The following is a 17033-nucleotide window of genomic DNA, read 5'->3' as shown; positions in this document are numbered from 1 at the left end:
TGTTCAATGATTTTAGCAGCCTGGATCTTCACTATGTATGCTGATATCTTCACTTGAATGTCCAAAGTCATTCAAATTTAACACATGCAAAACTGAATTACTAAACACCACTCCCAGGGGTGGGGCTACAGAGGGGACTCTTCCACTGCTATAACTTTTTCCCATTTCAGTTAAATGAGACACTTATTTGAAGACAATCAGCCTAACATCTTAGAGTCATTTTTTTGTTCCTTTCTGTCATCCTCTGTATAAATATTGTCACAATATTTATATAGAGTTGTCGCCATATAAATGCTGAAGTTGGATCCACCTTCACAATATTTTAGGTGTCAACCACCTTACCACCACAATCAAAGCCGACACCATCTCTGAACTCTAATTAAGGTGGTCTCCCAATTAGTCTTCTTGCTTTTTCCTTGCCACACTGCCATATATTTTGAAGGCAACAGACAAATTAATACTGTTGAAACAGAAGTCAAAATAATCCTGTTGAAACATAAGTCATGTCAACTCCTTGCTTGAAAAATTCTTTTGATTCACTCTCTTAGTGTAATAGCTCTAATCCTTACAATGACCTATAAGATCGTACACAATGTTACAAAGGTAGCTGATTTCCATTGCACCTCACCTCTAACCTTATCTCCTATCCATTCCATCTTGCTCTCGTCACAGTGGTCATGTTACCTCCTGGCTCTTCCCGGAACATTTTGGCCAATCTTTCCTCAGGGCTTCTGCATCCTCTGTTGCCTTTGCCTAGGATTCTCTTCACCTAGATATCAGATAATCTCCCAGATAGAGCACTGCCTGCTTCTTTCAAGTGCTTATTAAAGAAATCATACTCTCAGTTAGTTTTACCCAGGTACCCTATCTAAAATTTCACACACCCACCCACCTTTGCTTTATTTATGTTACCTCTGAGTACTTACCACTGTCAAATGTACTATCTGTTTTACTCATTTATCTTTCATATTTTTGTCTGTATCAATTAGAATATAAGTTCCATGAAAACACAGAATGTTTTCTTTTAAATTTGTTAGTACACACCGGTATCAAGCATAGTGTCTGGAATATAATTGTGGTCAAACTTTTTTTGATGGTTTATTTGCCACAGTGTTACCAGAATTTAGAATAGAATTTGATACACAGTAGCTACATAGTAAATATTTTTGAATGAATGAATGAATGAATATCCTAAAATACCTGTATGATTGTCTCATTCTTGGAATCACTTGATAAATATTCATTAGATTATGAAATAAATATTTTTAAGGTCTTTAAAAATTTTTTCAATTGGTTTTAAGTAATAGTAATATTTTCCTTAAAAGTTGTCTTAATAGCTTTAAAAATGATTTTAGGTAGGTTTCCTTCCTATTATTTTGATTTGTTTCCAAAATCAGAATGATGACATTTTTCTGATTAATTGATACTCTTAGAATTTAGCTATCAAGAAATTATTATAAAAGCTAAAATTGCCATATTCAAAATCACTTGGAGATTGCAATATTACTTTGTGACATTAAGAGAATAAAAAGTCATAATTGTAGCTAAAAAAATCGGATGTTTCAAGATCATCATCTAAAACAAGATGAAGGAGATTTCCTCCTGAAGAATGTACCTGAAATAACATCTCAGTTTCTTCAGCAACATTCACTTCACCATTTCCAGCCTTTCATTTGGTTCAATGGTATTTGAGACATGAATTTGTAACAGTTGATGTAAAGGTATAAAATGACAAAAAAAATACTAAATTAAAATAGATAATTATGTCTTTTCTTCCTTAATTAAAAATCTTATTTATATAAAGCAGTGAGTACCTCAGGCCATTTATATTCTACTTTAATGTATTTCTTATTATGAGAATAATAAAAAGTACAAGAAGCATTGATTGGATTTGTCACCCCCTATACAAAACATGAATGCACAATATATTCCATTGCTGAAATTCTTATTCTGGAAACATATCACTCTAAACATTTACTAAACCCAAATCCACTTACTCTACCAAAGTAAGTTTATTTGGAGATGATTTATAAGCAAGATACACATACTCTGTGATTAATGGATGCTACTGAATTTCTATCTTGAGAATTTAGTGCCATTATTGATTTTTATTTAATCCCAATGTTCTAGGGTTCTCATTTATGAATCTTTTTCCGTAGGAAAAAGAAGAAAATAATAAAAGCATTCTCTAGTCATGGAGGTATCTCTTTTGGTGTATTTTATATGTGAAACTGGAAACAGCGATACCTAGAAAAAGGGGAAAATAGATCGTAAAATGCAAAGTGAAGGATGTGCAAAAAATGCCAGGTGAGTTTCTAGAGGCACGCACGTTTTCAGTTACAAAGCTAACAGCAGATCATTGTTCAACCATCAAAAAGAGCAGTGTAGAAATATGTACAGTAACAGTTAAATTCTCTCTTCCCAGCCTTTGCCACCATTCCTATCTCTGCTATTCAACTTTCTCCTCAAATGCTATTGTAAACATTTTATTCTATATTTTTCTAGAAATTTTTCTATGTATATATTTTGTATATTTCTTAGTGCATTATTTTACACTATTTCATATAAAAGGTATTCTCAAACAATCCCTAAGTCAAAAAAACAAATTCTTTGGTAGACTTCAAAAACCAAGTCAGCCATATAATTAAGCAACTTCCATATTATAAATATCACTTTTCAAAAGAAGGCAGCAGTGAAACAGGGCAATTTTACCTGATAGCATCCAATTGTCAAAAATGATTTTTTTTAACATAAACAGAAATATTCATGCTGAAGAATTGCATAGAGTAATCCACAAGAATGCCTGTAAAATGCTCATTACTTCAATAACCATGGAAGGCCCAGAGGTTCCACATTTATATCAGCTGCTTTAAAGATGGCGTTGATCTTATCCTCTGTGATGGTCACCTTGTCATTGTGCAAAATGAGGGTTTAGGAGATGCAGGTAAGCTCCGAGATGGAGGCCATGGTGCAGGCAAGTCTGGGGTTGGTTCTGCCAGGCAGGTGTGGTGTTAGTTATCTGCTGAAGTGGGTCTCACCCCAAGACAGCCTTAGCTTCCTCAGAAGGACAGAGCACATTGGTGGCAGCTGAGAAAAGCCTATTTCTTGAGCTCTTGTTTTAAACCAGGCTCTACACTCAATCTTTACAAATATTATCTCACTTGATTTTAACAACAATCCTAAAAAATAAGTACTGTTTTCAATCCTGCTCTAGAAATGAAGAGATAGGCTTACAGAGAGGTTAAACAACTTCCTCGAAGCGAAATAAAAAGTAAGTGAAAAAGTTGAAACTCAAACTAGGTCTATTTCTAGCATCTATTATTTTACTAGGATATTTTTTCGGTAGTAGACGATAATATTCTGCTTCCAAAACTTCTCAATTATTTATAGATATTTATTTCAATTAAATTATTTTTAGATGACTCATTTATTTTGAATGAAACCATTCATTAACACTGAGTTTCCTCAATTTCTTCTAAGAATTATATTAATTCCGATTAGTTCGTTGTAACTTCCTGTGTACTGACTACATAAACCAATGTAGAACTAGGTAAAATATATATAAATGATGTGTGCAAAGACAGAAAAAAAGTTCACCACACCGTGTGCTTGGCATAGAGCTCACTCTAATGCTGATTAATCTTAGCAAAGTATAATGGTTAATTTTTTGTGTCAACTTGACTATGCTATAGAATGTTCAGATTAAACATCATTTCTGGGTATATCTATGGGAGTGTTTTCAGATGACATTCATATTTGAGTCAGTGGACTCAGCAGATTGCCCTCCCCAATGTGGGTGGACATTGAGGACCCGAATAAAACAAAAGGTAGAAGAAGGAGGAATTTGCCCTTTTGTGCTTCCTGATTATTGTGCTGCCTACTTAAGCTGGAACATTGGTCTTTTCTTGCCTTTGGATTAAAATGTACACCTTCGGCTCCTTTGGTTTTTTCCAAGGCTTTTGGACTTGAACTGGAATTACACTACCAACTTCCATGGGTCACCAACTTGCAGACAGCAGATCATGGTACTTCTCAGCCTCCATAGTCACATAAGCCAATTTCTCTAATAAGTCTCTTCCTGTACATGCATCCTATTAGTTCTGTTTCTCTGGAGAACCTTGACTAATATACCAATTACAGATTGTATATGAGGGCAAGGGTTGGGAGAATGAGACCTTTCCAAAACACCAGATCTATAGAGGCCTAAAGCTCTCAGTGGTAGTTGCTAAAAATTGTCATGTGTTATATAGCTATCTAGCCAAAAGAAATGATAACATATGTTTATGCAAAAACTGTACAAAAGTGTCCATAGCAGCAATATTTATAAGTAGAAACAACCCACACGTGCAGCAACTGATAACAGTGGTTATGTGTACAATGGAACTTTATGTTGTACATGAAGCATAATGAAAGAAATGAAGACTGATAAATGCTAAAGCATGGGTGAACTCTGTGAAAAAAGCCAGTCACAAATGACCATGTGCATTAGTTCATTTTCACGATGCTGATAAAGACATACCCATACCCGAGACAGGGCAATTTACAAAAGAGAGGTTTATTGGACTTACAGTTCAACATGGCCGGGGAGGCCTCACAGTCATGGCAGAAGGTGAAAGGCATGTCTCATATGGCGGCAGACAAGAGAAGACAGCTTGTGCAGGAAAACTACCCCTTATGATAACCATCAGATTCCGTGAGACTCACTCATTATCACGAGAACAGCACAGGAAAAACCTGCCCCCATGATTCAATTATTTCCCACTGGGTCGCTTCCACAATGGATTCAAGATGAGATTTGGGTGGGGACACAGCCAAACTATATATATCACCATGTATTCTATGATACCATTTACATGAAATGCCCAGAAAAGAAAAATCAACAGAGACAGAAAATAGATCAGTGGTTGCCAAGGGCTAAGGGGAGTGACCGCTAATGGGTACAAGGTTTCTTTGGGGGTGATGAAAATATTCTAAAATTAGATTATGGGGATGGTGGCACAGCTCTGCAAATATACTAAAAATGACTGAGTTGTGTACTTGTCTATCACCCCTGCTAGACGATCAATAGACTGTGTGCTAGATGCTAATCATGAAACAACTTTTCAGGGTACTCACAGAAAGGTTTTCCCAGAACAGCCGATGCTCAGTAAACATATTCATGACTGGTCACCGAGTGATCTAGAAGCCAATTTGACTCTCACTTGGCTTCTAGTATTGGCAAGGGTGGTACTTCTTATAGTGTCAGTTACACAGCCTACCAGATCTGACTGCAGACCTTCAGGTCTCTTCATCTATTCTTCTCCTACGATGCAAACTTTGGACTTGGTACTCAAAATATCCAGGTTTATTTATTTCAAAGCTGTATTTTATTCTGCTGCACTTGTCAAGTTTATTTTGAAACACAAAGTAAGCGATGACTCAGCGGCATTAAAATATCAAGCAGACCCTAAGGGTAGGACATACAGAAAAGTCCTGGCTGCTGCCTGAATAACAGGATTTCAGGAGGAAAAATAAAAGCTTGAGAGGGTGAAGATTGAGGTTATACTATTGGAACAAAAAAGTTTGTCTGCTAGACTGACTTCATACATAAAGTTTACTAATCAATGAACAAATGACTGTCAGGCTTTCTGAAAAATCTTTTGCGTGTGTGTGGCATGGATACAGCCCGAATTTAAAGGTGGTAATAGAATTTCTTGGCTCCAGTTCTCATATATGTCATGAAAAAAAATCATATAAACTTAGGATAAGGACTTAGTTTTCGTTTGTTTGTTTTTTGAGACAGACTTTCACTGTTGTTGCCCAGGCCGGAGTGCAATGGCACGATCTCGGCTCACTGCAACTTCCGCCTCCCAGATTCAAGCTATTTTCCTGCCTCAGCCTCTCGAATAGCTAGGATTACAGGCATGTGTCACCGCACCGGGCTAATTTTTTTTTTTTTTTTTCGTATTTTTAGTAGAGGCGGTGTTTCTCCATATTGGTCAGGCTTGTCTCGAACTCCCGACCTCAACTGATCCACAAGCCTCGGCCTCCCAAAGTGCTGGGATTACAGGCGTGAGCCACCATGCCTGGTTGGATTTAGTTTTTAAAGTGAGATTTAATGATACTGCAGGAAAGAGAAATTCTCCTTCAGTTTTTCTTCCCATTAGTATTCCACAAGCCTTCCAGTGCTTTTATTCATCTCTTAATCCATTCAGTTTTGAACTTCTGGGGAGCAGCAATCCTGCCTTTTAGAGCCTGAACAATTATCACAAATGCTTAGACAGTATTCAGAAGAAAGGGACTCCTATTAAAGGTTACTGCCTTGTTAACTGATGAACTCATGCCATGGAACGCCTGTGAAAACAAATGCTGTGAGCTCCAAATGAGTTTCTGTATTTGCTTATTTATTACAAAAAAAAAAAAAAAACTTTCTTCAGAGTTATTTGTGATTCGAGCTTAAGACAGGCTATTAAAAAATAAGGTAAAAGAAGAAGAATAGATCAAATGCCTTTGAAGACTATGCTGTTAAATAAAAATGTGTTCATTTTCCATGGGATGAGTAGTCACACTAAGCAATAAAAACACAGCAACAATGAATTACTTAATGGTTCACCCTTTAACTGGATCTCTTCCTTGGTATTTAAATATTTTCTATTTTAAACAAACAAGCAAAAAACAAACAAACAAAAAGTCTCATTGACCTCTCTTCTCTCTAAGCTAGAGTCTCTCCAGCCTCTTTTCCACAAACTTTCCCAAATGCTGGCCAAATTACAATGTTCCCATTTTTCTCATCACCCTCATTATCATGCCAAAGCAGTTCTTTCTAAGAGCTTCAGAATACAACTGACATCTTCAAATATCATATTATTTGACTTTTCAGCATTTATTTTTGCTGTGGATTATTTCCTCATTTTCAAAATTCTCTTTTCAAAATATTCTTCTTTTGGCTTCCTTGATACTTTCTTACCTTATATATTTTTGGTAACTCCTTTGCAAAGTCTCTTTTGCAAGATTATTTTGCAGATGCTAAGTGTTGAAACAGCCAGTATGTTAGATTATTTCATACATGCCCACAGCTTTGGTTACCCTCTATGGGCCAATGAGTCTTTCTCCAGTGTGGATTTACCTTTTTAGCTTTGAATCAGTACATGCAACTCTCTACCCAATACTTCTGTGTAGCTGGTTGTCGCCAAGGTTCTTCCTAAATATTTCTCAAATTTCTTTACTTCTGGTTTCCACTGCTACTACCCAAATTCATGCTGCCCACTTATTTCTCCAGGACTACAACACTGCATTTCTTACTGGTTTCCACATTCACTCTTGCGCTCTCCAAGCCCATCCTCCAAATTGCAGTGAGAATAATCTTTCCAACACAGTAAGTCTCATCATGTTAAGTCGCTCTACCCTCTCTTCCACTCCCAAACACCCGTTAAAAACTCTTCCTCTTAAAAAAAATTATAGGGTCCGACTACATCTCCAGCCTCAACTCAGTTCCTTCTTTTGAGTAGCTGCACTCCAGCCAGAGCATTCTTTCTGTTCCTTGAATGCTCTGTGTTCCCTTCTACCACCACTGGGCATCTGAGCAGGCTACTGCCTCTGTCCTAATATCACCTTGGAGAAGTCTACTCCTTCACGTGTTCCTTCTCTATAGCAGCATTTCTTGACCTCTGATGTGTAACAAATCACAAAAGATATAGAGGCTTGCGACAAGACAAGTTTATTATCACACAGTTCCGGTAAATCAGGACTCTGGTTAACTGAGGTTAACTGAGTCCTCTGCACAGAGTCTCACCAGACTGAAAAAAAAAAAGGTGTTTATATGTGCAAACTTATCTAAGGCTCAAGATTCTATTTCAAGCTCATTCAGGTTGTTAGTGGAATTTAATTCCTTGTGGTTGTAAGGCTGAGGTACTTATTTTCTTTCTGGCTTCCATCAATAGGTAAATGAATAAACAAATCATGGTACATCCATACAGTTGAACATGATTCAGCAACAAAAGCAGTGCACTCTTAATGCACACAATAATGTGAGTGAAATTCAAGCTAATTATTCTGAGTGACAAAAGCCAAACAAAGAGGAATATATACTGTATGATACCATTTATATCATCAGGGAGAAAAAGTAACATCTTTTCCTCACCCATCATGAAGTTCACGGCTGAGGCTCCTGTAGCAAAAATGCAGGTTAGCAAGAGAAAAATCATACAAATATATTTTATATAAATTGTATGTGGCATGGGAGCCCTGAGAAATGAAGATGCAAAGAAATAGGGAAATGTGTGCATTTTCTAGGCTTACGTTTGGTGAACAGTGGACAATTGTGCAGAAGTGTGATTGGGCAAAGGGGTATGATCTAATGGTAATAAACTAGGGGGATCTTAGTCCTGTTTATTCAGATTCTTTTTGGCATCTCTGTGTCTTCAAGGCTAAGGATGTCTCTTTCCTCTAGATATGAAATATGCCAATGGCATCTCTAGAATGAGAGTTTTATGACTTCCTTCAAGAAAAGATCAGCTTGGTTTTATGGCCTACCTCAGGGGAGAAAGGGTGAGGGGAATTTGAGAGTGACTTTCTTGCTTTTGCAGTTTTCTCAAATGCCAACATGTCATATTTGGGGGTGGCATGTCCTGAGCCCTAGAAAATTTGATCTATCATGGCAGAAAGCAGATTGTTGGTTTCCTGGCAATGGGGCAGGTAGAGAATTGGGAGGGAGAGTGACAGACAGGCATGAGGAATCTTTGGGGAATAACAGGTGGGCTTCTGATCAGATTGTAAGTTTTAAATATGTGTAGCCATGTGCAATGACTCATACCTGTGATATCAGTGTTTCTGGAAGCCCAGGTGAGATAATTGCTTGAGGCCAGGAGTTCAAGACCAGCCTGGGCAACATAGTGAGACCCCATCTCTACAAAATATATACAAAATTAGCCAGGCTCAGTGGCATGCACCTGTTATCCCAGCTCTCAGGAGGTTAAGGTAAGAAGATTGCTTGAGTTCAAGACTTCAGTGAATGATGATCATACCACTTCACTCCAGCCTGGGTGACAGAGCAAGACCTCAACTCAAACAAAGTCTTAATTGAAAACAAATTACTTCATGCAGTTTATTACATATCCAATATAAACCTGTAAAAAAAGAAGAAGAAGAATGGGGTGTCTCATATGTCTGAAACCACTGTTTTCTCTCACCTGACCTTTGTCAGAATCCCTGGGCTTCTTTCGAGTGGTTTCTCTCAGTTCCCAGGACATGGTACACTTTGTCAGATGACCAACCTTTATATGCAATCCTAGGAAAAGCACTTGCAATTATTTAGCCCAAGGCCAATTTTGAGAATTGATGAACAAATTTCAATCTTGTCTGGTAAACGTTCATCCCTACCAAAGAGATTTATTCATATAGGGCTTTACACCAAATGGCACCTTGAACTAAAAATAAAGGATGCCACGAAGTTTTGCTGAAGGTAGCAGTGAAATTAAATTCGATGTATAAAATCTATTTTTTAGTGACCAGTAAGTCAATTCAAACTAAGCTAAGGGTTTTTCAAGTATGTACCCAAGAAATTAATTTTAACTGAAATCAGTTGTATGTTTTCTGAAATGATTGAGAGGAGCAGAACTAGAAATGTTCAAATGTCACCACAATACTGAACCTGAACCCATTTATTTGATTCAAGTAGTTCAAGTTTTTGTTCCTGACTTTGTCCCCAGCGTTACAGGCAAAACAATGTCTGTGGTTTGTGGGCATCTCGGTGTATCTCTCACCAGATGATATCCTAGTATAGAAAAATTATTGTAATTCCCCAACTTGCATGGAATAATTCTGTAATAAATGCAACTGATTAAATTCTAGTTAGAGTCGCACTAGGCTTCCAAGTACCACAATTAGAGTAAGTTTCACCGCCTAAATCTGAAAAAAAATTCCTATATGGAAGAAAACTCTAGTTACTGTCAACCACATAAATGAATACTTGAATACCACAGCATGTATACAATTAGCTAATAAACTTCAACTCAGTAATTACCTGAAATTAGGAAAGCATAAAAGAAAGAAAGGAATGTGCTACATAACAATTCTACATTTTTCCCTGAAAGCCTTGCTCTCCAGTGGTGACAGTCACAACATGTTTGGGAAAATGTTATTGGACCTCGTGGAGTTAACAATATAGTCTGGCTTTCAGCTGGAAAGAAGGCTTTAAAGCAGAGTCATAAGAATATGGTGGTAATTGTGTTCCACACCAGGGAAAAGAAGTAAAACAGCAAGATGTTGAAAATAATACATTTTAATGGAAAGAAACATAAAACAAACTTCACAATGGTGCCCTTTTAATGTACTCATGATAGCTGTTAATTTTGAAAATGAAAGTGGACTGTTTATAACATATTCAGAAGTAGAAGGTAAAGGTTAAGAAAAAAACTATTTTGGGGTAATAGAAAGTATGGTACTAAATCTTAAAGCAGTAGCTACTTAAAATCCTGTCATTTTCCAAATTTAGTCCATGACCTAGAAAACTTTGCAGTACAATCAATTTAAAAGTTTTTAAAGACTCCATCTCCAAATTAAGACTCATCTCCAAATAAAGTCACATTTGAAGTGCTGGGAGTCAGGACTCTAACCTATCATTTTGGAAGGACATGACTTAACCCATAATACATGGATTACATAAAAACTAAATTTATTTGTTGTTCTTTTTTTACTTGAATGTTACAGGTAAAATTTGTCAACTGGCTGTGAGAAAACATGTTTTCTTTTGGAACTAGATATCTCATTGTTTTAATGATTTGAGTGGGGAAGTGACCTGTGCCTCCTTCAAACTTACTAATCTCTAACTCACCATTGACTCTGTACCTAATAAAGTTGCTTCATGTAGTTCATGAAAAAACATTTAAATAAACAATGTCAAGCGAATCATTTGTTTTAATTTTCTGATTGTTTCACAAGATCTTGGATTCATATAAATAGCAAAGAAACATATATATTCTATGGTTAACACTTTCATTTGTGTTTAAATGGTTGATCACTTGTTTTATTTTATTCTTTTTTTGCAATGGTGAGAATATTGCTCAGAAGAAAAAAAAGAGTCTGACAACATGTTACAGAATTTCCTAGTCAGGTCAGGCTGCTATAACAAATTGCCAGAGACTGGGTGGCTTACAAAAAGCAGAAATTTAATTTTTACAGTTCTGGAGCCTGAAAGTCTGAGAACAGGGTGCCAGCAGGGTCAGGTTCTGGTGAGGGCTCTCTTCCTGGCTGCAGACTATGGACTTCCTGTTGGGTCCTCATGACATGGAGAGCAGAGACTCTAGGGACTCTCATGAGGATACTAAACCCATTCAAGAGGTCTCTTCCCTCATGACCTCACCTAGGTCTAACCACCTCCCAAAGGCCCTACCTCCTAACACTATCACAATGGGGGGAGTTTCAACATGTACATTTGAGGAGAATGTGAACATTCAGTCCATAACACAGTGACTAAGAAAAGAAGAAAATTGTAGCACATTTACTAGAACATTGTTGGAGAAATAAAAGCAAGTTAATACCTTGGTTAACAGGATGAATGTGAAGTCTGATGGTTCCAGGTTAAAAAAATCTGCCATCAGCTAATTTTATGATCTTGAACAATTATCCAAGCTCACTATGCCTCAGTTTACTCCTCAATATATTTGTGATAATACTATCCTCATATGGATATGAGAATTAAATTGGAAAATGTTCCTAAAAGTGCTCATAATAAGCATCTACATGTGATAGCTCTTGTTAATAAACAATGGATGAGGGTTAGGAAACTAAATTACTGCATAACTGGGAGCCCAATATTATACTAATAAGAACTGTGTAATTCAAAACTTGTAATGATACCCAAAAGGAAAACAACAATTTGGAAGCAGATCCCTTTCATTTCACTTTTTTTTCATAATTACAATAATTTCTACAGGCAACACTTAAATCATTTTTACCTCAATAATGAATTTGAGGCCAGTTACTTGTATTCACTTTTCTAGTAAGACTTTTTAACTTTCTTATTTTTATCACTTTTTTCAATCATAAGCATATAAAATCAGATATTCCTAGAAATTGGTTTTAGAGATAATTTCGTCCAACCCTTTCATTTTACTAGTAAGAAGTTGATATCTAGAAAATTTAAGTGATTTTCTTAATGTTACGTATTTAGTTTCTAACCAAAGAAGGTTTTTTGACTCTCAGTTCAACAATTACTGAAGGGTGGAATAATACTAACATATATTAGCCACACCTTCCAACAGTTTTTTTACTTAATTTTCTGCCAAGGAAAAAGATTCCATTGGATTTACTAATAGGAAATTAATTGCAGCACCAACACCTGATATCATTCAAAATCTCCCCATATAGCAAAAGCTAAAAAGTACCTACCTCATTGATACATAAACAGATATAAATTATCCTAAATTGAAATTTAAAACTAAACCATACTATACTTATTTAAAAAGGAAAGACACCCTTAAACTGACAGTATACCAAAATGAAATTAAGTTGATGCTTCAGCCCTTGGCTAAATTCATCTAATCGATCAACATGACAAACTCACTAAAAGATAAAGTAAGAGGCAGACAGGATGGTTTTTAAGGTAATCAGATCTGTCTACATTAAGTCCTCTTGAAGACAGCCAAACCCACAATGCCTTGCATTATTTGTTTGTTTTTGCACTGATCAAGAGATTAAAAAGAAACTGATGTAATTTCTATTGACAAGGTTTCTAATCATTCTCACAACTCTACTTTCCCAAGAGTTTTGAGAATAACAGCCAGAGGAACTCTTGAAATGATGAAAAGTTAAGTATTAGCATCAATTTTGGGAAGGACATCTCTGTCTTCTCTTAAGGAAAGAAGAGGGTAGGAGGGAATAGTCTGGTTCTTGTCAAAGATGTGCTCCTAGGACAGGTAAATTGCTGACATTCCAGACACTTTGCCTGGTCTTAGAGGAACTGCACAGGGCAGGTATTAGCAGAGGGAGAAATCTATAGACACTATTAGAAGGAAGAGGGTCAGAGGCAGGACCACAGTAGAGAGACAGAGTGAGCAAGTGACAGAGGCTCACTTGGTCATGTCATAGCATTAACTGTGGGCCTACAGTGTGGAATGAGCTTACGCAGGCAAACCTGTTGGGGAAAACAAACAAACAAAACTTCTGTGTGGAATGGAGGGACATAACTTGCATTTGTAAAATAAGGTTGAACTGGTGTTTAGATTTTCCAATTTTTGTTTGTTTTTATGTTTAGAGTTTGCCATTTGTCACATTTAATCTATACATAAATTCATAGGAAATGCTTAGTCCCATGCTAGTTTACAAAGCAATAAAAATAAGCTGGTTCTAGTTGTATTTTGCTTTAAAAAATGAAGTCAAATGCTTATTGGCCTTTGAATTTAAGATGTTTTTAGATGATTTCCTCATTAATTCAGTCTGATTATCCTGCAGGCCTGCTGGAGCCCTTGTTTGGTGACACTATTTCATGTCTTGCATCTAATAACTTTTTCTCATTTTGGTTTCTTATTTTGTTGAGCAAACCTTTTTAAATTTAATTTTATTGTGGACAACTTAACATTAGATTTACCTTCTTAACAAATTTTTACATGTACAATACATTATTGTTGACTATAGGTGCCATGTCATGCAGCACATCTCTAGAATTAATTCATCACGTCTGACTAAAACTTTATGTCCATTGATCAGTAACTTTCCATTTCCCCATTTCCCTAGCTCTTGGCAACCCGTTGAATGAATTTGACTGTTTTAGATATTGCATATATGTAGAATAACACAGCACAGTATTTGTTTTTCTGTAACTGGTGTATTGCACTTAGCACAATGTTCTCAAGATTTATCAATATACTAGCCAGGAGCAGTGGCTCAATACCAGTAATCTCGATAATTTAGGAGTCTGGGGCAGGAGGACTGCGGGAGTGCAGGAGGTTGTGACCAGCCTGGGAAACATAGTGAGACTTCATCTCTACAAAACATTTTTAAAATTAGTCGAACATGGTAGCACATGCCTGTGGTCTTAGCTAGTTGGGAATTTGAAGTGGGAGGACTGCTTGAGCCCAGGAGGTAGGGGCTGCTGTGAACTGTGATTGTGCCACTGCACTCCAGCCTGGGCAGCAGAGTGAGATTCTGTCAGAAGAAGAAGGAGAAGGAAAAAGAGAAAGAAGGAAAAGGAGAAGAAGAGAGTGAGGGAGAGGAATGGGGAGGGGTGGTGAGAGGGGCAGGGGGAAGGAGGAAGGGAGGAAAAGAAAGAGAAGAGGGGGAAGAAGAGGAAGAAGATTTATGCATATTGTTGAATATAACAGAACTTTCTTGTTTTTGAGGCTAATACTATTCTATTGTATGTATATGCTACATTTTCTTTATCCAGTCATCTGTCAATAGACATTCAGGTTGTTTTCACATCTTGACTGTTGTGAATAGTAAGGCAATGAACAAAAGAGTGCTAATATTCTTTGAGGTCATTATTTTTATTCTTCTGGGTAAATATGCAGAAGCAGGATTGCTGGATCATTTGGTAGTTCTATTTTTAATTTTTTGAGAAATCGCATACTGTTTTCCACAGCAGCTACACCATTTTGCATTCCACCCGACAACCTGCAAAAGTTCAAATTTCTTCATATCATCACCAACGATTTTTTTTTTTTTTTTGGTTATTTGATAGTAGCCAGACTGAGAGGTGTTAGGAGGTATCTCTCATCATGGTTTTGATTTGCCTTTCCCTGATGATCAGTGATGTTAATGTTTTTGCATATACCTCTTGGCTATTTGTGCATCTTGTGATATGGTTTGGCTCTGCGCCCCCACCCAAATCTCATCTCGAATTGTAATTCCCACAATCCCCACAGTTCAAGGGAGGGACCTAGTGGGAGGTGATTGGATCATGGGAGCAGTTTCTCCCATGCTGTTCTTGTGATAGTGACTGGATTCTTATGAGATCTGATGGTTTTATAAGTGTTCAACAGTTCCTCCTTCACAGCTTTCTCTCACCTGCCACCATGTAAGACATTACTGCTTTCCTTTCCACTATAATTGTAAGTTTCCAGGTCTCCCCAGCCATGCAGAACTGTGAGTCAATGAAACCTCTTTCCTTTATAAATTACCCAGCATCAGTAAGTTTTTTAAATCAGTGTGAAAATGGACGAATGCATCTTCTTTGGATATGGTCTATTCATGACCTTAGCTCATTAGAGGCATTACACATAATGATTTCACAATATATTACAAGACTACAGTAATCAAAATCTTATGGTACCACATTAAAACATGCATATAGACCCAAAGAAATGAATAGAAAGCCCAAAAATAAACTGTTGTATATATGATCAACTGGCCTTTGACAAGGGTACTAAGAATGAGCAATGAGAAAAACATAGTTCCGTCAACAAATGGTGCTGAGAACGCTGCAAAAGAATACACATATAAAATAATGCACAGGCAAAAGAATAAAATTGAATCTTTATATTACATCCTTATACAAAAATCAACTCGAAATAGATGAAAGACTTAAACATAAAACCTAAAAGCTTCACAACATTGGTTTTGGCAATGATTTCATAGATAGGACACTAAAAGCACAGAAGACAAAAACAAAAATAACTAAGGGAGATGATGTAAAACTGGTAAGATTCTGCATAGCACAGGAACCAACTGACATATGGAATGGGAGAAAATATTTGTAAACCATATATATGACAAGGAATTAGTTTTCAAAATATATAAGAAACTCCTACAACTGAATTATTTAAAAAATCAATAACTCAATTTTTAAAAGCAGTAAATCTTCAAATACCTTACTCATGAGAAAGAGTAAGTGGAAAGTTGGGTGTTTTTTAGACCATTATGGTCTCAGTTAACACTTGAACAACACAGGTTTGAATGGCATGAGTCCCCTTATACACATTTTTAAAAATAAATATATTGGAAATTTTTTTGGAGATTGGTGACAATTTCAAAAAACTTGCAAATGAACTGCATTGCCTAAAAACACAGAAAAAAAACAAATAGAAAATGTTATGTGTGTCATCAATGTGTAAATTATACATAGATATTAGTCTATTTTATCATTTACTATCATAAAATATGCACAGATCCATTACAAAAAGTTAAAATGTATGAAAACTTATACACACAGACTGTACATGATGCCATTCACAGTCAAAAGAAATGTAAAGAAATGTAAAGATCGAGTGTTATTAAATCATAACTGTATAAAACTAAATGTAGTACATACTGTACTACTGTAATAATTTTGTGGCCACCTCCTGTTGCTTTTGCCACGAGCTCAAGTGTTGTCAAGTATCCTCTGAAAATGCCATGTGATGCTCATCATCTCCCTATGAGCAGTTCATCTCTCCAATAAAATGCAAATCACAGTAAAAAGTGATCTCTTGTGGTTCTGGTGTATTTTTCATGTTTAGTGCAATATCATAAACCTTGAATAACACTGTAGGACCCATGCAAAGTACCTCTAGTGATGTTGGAAGTGCTCCCAAGAAGCAGAGAAAAGTCATGACATTACTAGAAAAAGTTGAATTGCTTCATATGTGCCACAGTAAGATTTGCAGCTGTGGTTGCCTGCCATTTCAAATAGACAGTTTATCTTGTAAACAGGCAACATAAATTTACAGTATGGATAAATACAATACAGTAATGTAAATGGATTTTATCTTCCCTATGACTTTCTTAATAACATTTTCTTTATTAGCCTACTTTAAGAATACAGCATATAATACATATAACATATAAAATGTACTAAAAGACTGTTTATGTTATGGGTAAGCCTTCCAGTCAACAGTAGGCTATTAGTAGTTAAGTTGTGCGGTAATACAAAGTTATATATAGATTTTCAACTGCACAGACGGTCAGCCTCCTAATCCCCCACATTGTTCAAGGGTCAACTATATTTTTCCTAGTTTCTTTTTTTAAAAACTTAATTGAGGTATAATTGATAAACAAAAAATCCCACTGCACATATAAAGTATTACATCTATTGAATAACATAATTCTATACAAAAGAAATGAACAAATCCCAAGATAAC

This window comes from Aotus nancymaae, unplaced genomic scaffold (genome assembly GCF_030222135.1).
Source record: "Aotus nancymaae isolate 86718 unplaced genomic scaffold, 86718_ANA_hifiasm-v0.15.2.pri h1tg000014l, whole genome shotgun sequence".
Lineage (NCBI taxonomy): Eukaryota > Metazoa > Chordata > Mammalia > Primates > Aotidae > Aotus > Aotus nancymaae.
This window is presented reverse-complemented; position numbering follows the sequence as displayed.